Raw genomic sequence first — 6,012 nt, 5'->3', positions numbered from 1 at the left:
AACAGAATAAAAAACTGAAAACATATATAGAAAAGATCTCTGACTTGATTATAAAAGGTAAATTAAGACTTCGGCCAGCTAATAGGAAGGGACCCAGCAGAAATTATAGTACCTTTAACTAATGAGGAAATTTCTTCCTTATGGAAGAAGATAACGAATATTGGCAGAGAGCTTGCAGTAACTTTTTGGGAACAATTAGCAACAACTATCCTAAAACTGAGAGAATCAAATTCATAAAGAAAACGATTTGGATTCTTCCACGCATTGTAAGAAAAACACCTATTTCTGGAGTTCATACATTCTACACTGATGCAAATAAATCAGGTAAGGCAGGATATAAATCAGGAAGTATTAGCAAAGTGGTTCAAAGCCCTTACAATTCTGTACAAAAGGCAGAATTGTATGCCATTCTCATGGTACTTATGGATTTTAAAGAACCCCTCAATATAGTTACTGACTCTCAATACGCAGAGAGAGTCGTTTTACACATTGAGACTGCAGAATTTATTCCTGACAATACAGAATTAACTTCATTGTTTATACAGTTACAAGATACTATCAGAAAGAGGACTCATCCTATATATATAACACACATCAGATCCCATCCGGGTCTGCCAGGTCCTCTAGCACAAGGCAATGATGAAATTGATCGTTTATTGATAGGAAGTGTGCTAGAAGCCTCAGAGTTTCATAAGAAACACCACGTGAACAGTAAAGGTTTAAAAAAGGATTTTTCTATCACTTGGGAACAAGCCAAGGAAATAGTAAGGAAATGTCCTACTTGCTCATTCTATAACCAAACTCCTTTACCACCAGGCAGTAACCCTAAAGGTATAAATAGGGATGCAATATGGCAAATGGATGTGTTTCATTTTGCAGAATTTGGAAAAATTAAAATATGTACATCACACTATAGATACATTTTCAGGGTTTCAGTGGGCTACTGCTCTGAGCTCTGAAAAGGCTGATTCTGTTATAACGCACCTTTTAGAGGTAATGGCCATTATGGGCATACCTGCACAAGTAAAAACTGACAATGCTCCAGCATATGTCTCCAGCAAAATGAAAGAGTTTTTTTGAGTATTACAAGATAAAGCACATAACTGGTATACCACACAATCCTACAGGACAAGCAGTGGTTGAGAGATCCAATCGTACTTTAAAAGAAATGCTCAATAAACAGGCAGGAGGAACCAAAACACCCAAACACAGATTACATAATGCTTTATTAACATTAAACTTTCTTAATGCTGATGAAAAAGGAAAAACAGCTGCAGAAAGACACTGGACAATAGAAAAAACTTCTGAACTAAATCAGCCAGTATATTTCAAGGATGTACTGACCTCAGAATGGAAAGCAGGATATGTGTTACGTTGGGGGAGGGGTTTTGCATTTGTATCTACAGGAGAAGAAAAACTATGGATACCATCTGAGTTAATCAAGATCCGAGATGAACAAGAGAAACATCTTAATGAAGAGAAATGACAAGTCATCCAACAAACTAGGTCCTATGAGGTGTGCGGAGGCCTCTCAAAGGTAGGGGAAGTGTTCTGTTCTTGTTTTTACAGGAAAACAGAGAAAACCTATCATCAAACAGCCAAAAGACAATGAACATGTAGGTGCCTACAGAAGAAGACAGCTCTTCAGAAACAATCACTTAAGGAAGCAGAATCTGATATATGGTAAAAAAAAATATATTTAATTGTAGTAAACTATTTCTATATAGAAATCTATTTCTCTCTACTATCTAGTATTCCTGAAGTCCCAAATTTTGTAAACCAATGCTGGCTTTGGAGTTGGATTTGGCTTTCCTTCTCTAAATTCAATCATGTTGTTAAGATTAAATTCATGGTTTCTGCCTTAAATCAAGAAGCCAATTGGTGTAAGGCAGAAGAAAACAAAATCTGGGAACTCATATCTTATGCAATTTTCTCTCTGAAATCCTAATTTTCTCACATACTTTTAATGCTTATTGTTGTCTTTCCCTAATGCATACTTTAAAATTGAAAATTTTACTTTAATATTGATGTGTAACTTTTCCACAAGGAATAATAACGATTCCTAACAGCAGTCTTTGAACTTTCCGGAAAGAAGATGGGGCCCCACATCATCATTTCCACTTGACTCAACCTGATGCATCGGAACTACAAACATCATCCTAAAACCGGTTTGAGACTGTTTTGCTCGAGACAACTCATGACTAGCTAGCTGTAATGGTGCACCTTTTTATTACACCCTGGCCAGTTTCAAATAGAACTACAGTCAAGAATTTTCTGCCACACAGTGACTAACTACATATGTCAGAGCCAGTTCTCTTGAGAAATTTGGTTGCTAAAAATTTTCTTCCTACAGGATCCATTGGAGCAATCATCGTCCCATTTCAGCAGGAAGTAACCTTAATATGACTACGCCCCCTTTCCCTACCCTTGGAATTTTGGGATAATAGTCATCGTCTTTGGGTTGGTTTTAGTTATTTGGGATTGGGTGATGCTTACACTCGGGTTTATCTTTTAGACAGGAATAGGGAATGGTGGGGAAAGGTATGGTTTAGATGGGATACAAGTAGATTAGCCTATTTCCTTGAGAATTTGAGTATGAATGAGATAGTATTTTACAGCTTACATTGTTATGTATTCCTATGTGGTAAGCTATGTAAAATTAAGTTTATATTTTGTTATATTGTGTTAAATGTTTCCACTTATAATATTGTATGCACATTATTTTTTACCATATTCTATGTATGTATACTTTTCCTGTATTCAAGACATTTTGTATATTGATACAATTTGGGATATTTATCTTGCTGACCTTTATAGTTCTACCTCTTGTCTTGACACTTATACTCTACCTCTATTTTAGAGATTTACATGTATGTATATGTAAATAGTTATATTGTTTAAGTATTTGTTCCTGCTTTACTCAGGAAAGTTTTAATCAGTCTTTTTAGCTAAGTTCCCGAGTATTACAGATTATCTTCACTCACATTTCCTGTACCTATGAGATTAGTCAGATATAGATGCTTAATCTTCAATCACTTCATAGACATGCAGAACATGGCATTTAAATGTTTTAATATTAGTACTCCATTGACATGAGACACTGTTGCTCCTGACAGCACCGTGCACTTTCCCGAAAATATGTTGGACACTGTTGTTGCTCCTGCTGGAGTTCAATCTCGCCTCAGCTAATGGCCTGTTGGGCATAGAATTGCCCCCACCTTGACCACTGATTTGGACATGCAGTCCTATGTGCTTGCAGGAGACAAATATAGAAGACTGCTTGACCTTGCCAAGTCAGGGTAAGACAGCCATTCTATTTCCCTGCTGTTGTGGTCTGTCAAGTTCTCTTGGCCTTAGCCAAATCTGGGTGTACCAACGCTGCTGTGAGACCTAGGGTGACTGTTCAGGTGGCTTGCTGTTTCTGTCCTTGCTGCACCTTTTGGAAGTTGTCCATCCGCATTTCCTGTCTTCTCTAGTATTGTTAATTTCCTTCTCAGGTCTTGATGAGGTTAAAGATTAAACTATCACAACTATTATTCTCTCTTCCTAGTTAGATATATTAGGTACTAGACTTACATTTTCCAGCTTAGGACAACTCTATTGTAAACTCCATTATGCCCTCACCCTAGGACTAGATATGTAGGTCATTTTGTTCTCGATTTTCCTTTTCTTAGAGCACACTTGTTATTCACTGTTTTGTATATAGTTTTGTATTAAGCCTAAATCTTTTCTTTAGACTAAAAGGGGAATTGTAGTGAGGTAGTCCTTCTGTGCACTGACCACGCCCATTGGGGGGTGGAGGCGATGGCGGAGAGGACCGGAGGAGGGAGATCGGAGGGGGCCAGGAAGGCGCTCTCTCTTGCTGGCGTGACTCGGACAGGAGAGGATCGGGTTGAATTTCCTGGTGTTCATCTGTCTAGGTTGTAAGTTATTTCTCCCTGAATAAACATCTATTCGGCCTATTTGTTTATCCTGATCCTTATTTACATCAATAGTCTTTTACCTATTGGAGGCCCAAAAATTGGGCCTCTAATGTTTGTTGCAAAGAGGAAATGTGATGGAAAAATTAATAACTAAAAGTTATAAAATTAGGGCTTATTGCAAGAAGGAAAAAATAATGAGAAAGAATTTCTGCCAATAGATAAATCCCTGACTACATAGTACAGAACCCACATCCTGTTCTCAGGAGAAGAAATAAAAACAAAGAAATAAAACACCAACCTTTCAGGTGTGCTTATCAATCTTGCCTAAACAAATGATGGATAATATTAACTTAGTTCCATGATGACCTTGTAAATAAATTTGTACTCTATGAACTGCCTGTATCTTGGAAACTTTGTGAACTGAGATTAGTGGTCTCAAGTTTCCCTTTCTGTTAACCCTGTTATAAACCCCTCACAATTTTAAGCCACTACCTTACTTTTCTGACAGAGTGAGGTCCCAGCTGGTTTGATTTTTCCCAGTAAAATCCTTTGCTTTTGCAGCCAGGAGTTCCAACTTCCTTGGAAGTTGAGGAAACCAGTAGGCATAATAGTAACAAGCTGCTCAAGGAGGCTTTATAGGCTATAGAACTCCAGGTGACAACTATTTGAAAATCAAAACACTGTTGTGCCAGGGACATGCCTGTAATACTTCCTGCTTAATTTTGCAGTGTTTTCTTAGCTGCAAGTAGGCTAAAATGCTAGACAATACCAACAAAAGGAAGTGGGATTCAGGAAATGGACCATTAATCAGAGGCATCAGTTTGTAGACACTGTTGAAGATTCACCTTGGCTGGGCTGGTTCACAGTAAGTAGGGAGACCACTAGAGAGGAGCAGGCTGTAGTCAGCAACTGATACTCATCTGCCAGAAGCACAAATCGTCTGAGACATGTTTAAACTGGGAACAAAGGTTAAAATGTATATATTTAATTGGAACTCTTAGTTCCTTACCTTTGGTGATCAAGAAAGACAGCAAGACCATGGAGAAAATTCCATCCTCAGGATGGCTGTATTTATCTGCAGTCCTTTTGACCTGTAAGAAGTGGATAAAAGCTTTATGACATTTGATCCTCTGAAGCCTATATGAACTGTGTTATATAAAAGGACATAAAAGTTTTAGATATATTACCATCACCAATCTGTGCTGAAATCCAATTTGTAGAAAAAGTAGGTTTTGGGTATCTATAAAACAGCAGGAATGTACTTATGCCTTTGAGTCCTAGCAAAATTTACAGATTTGGGGTAGAAGCTTTTTCTTCTGTCAAGAGCGATCCATGTATAGATTGGTCAGTGGTGCCTTTGGCCTAATGAAACACCCTTCATATTTTCACTTTGATGACACCTAATATAAATCATAAAACTTTCGAGTTTCTGACTAAACAGCTGGGAGTCCCTGCTCTATTAGCTTATCAGAACTTGATTAAAAGTTAAGCTCTGAATTTTTATATTGTAAATTAATTTTTATATCTTTAAGAAGTATATGTCTTGGGCTAGAGAGATGTGGCAGAGGTTAAGAGTACTGGCTGCTCTTCCAGAAGTCCTGAGTTCAATCCCCAGCAACTACATTGTGGCTCACAAACATTTATAATGTGATGTGGTATCCTCTTTGGGTGTGCAGACATGTATGCAGGCAGAACACTGTATGCATAATTAATAAATAAATGTTCAAAAAAGACGTATATATCTTTATATTTTTAAGTCATTATTTAGGAGCCTTATCAAGGCTGCCTTTACTGCCAAGCTCACAAAGTTTTGGTTAGCCAAGCCATCAATAGAATTAGAGATCTGAGAAGGATAAACTATATGTTACTTTTGAATCTATTAAAAAAACCACAGGGACCATTCCTTATATTCTTAGCCATAACCAATTTTCTATGGCATTGAGGGGAGAAATTTTTCACCAAGTACATAATGTGAGAGGTTTTTTTTTCCCCCTGTGGAACCTGGAATTGGAAAAGTCTGAACTTATTTTGTCTAGGCAAAGGTGCAGACAATTTTCCAGTACCCTGCAGCCTCTACACAGTCCGAGCT

Source organism: Phodopus roborovskii, unplaced genomic scaffold, assembly GCF_943737965.1.
Source record: "Phodopus roborovskii unplaced genomic scaffold, PHOROB, whole genome shotgun sequence".
In the NCBI taxonomy this organism is placed as follows: domain Eukaryota; kingdom Metazoa; phylum Chordata; class Mammalia; order Rodentia; family Cricetidae; genus Phodopus; species Phodopus roborovskii.
Note: the sequence above shows the minus strand (reverse complement) of the source record.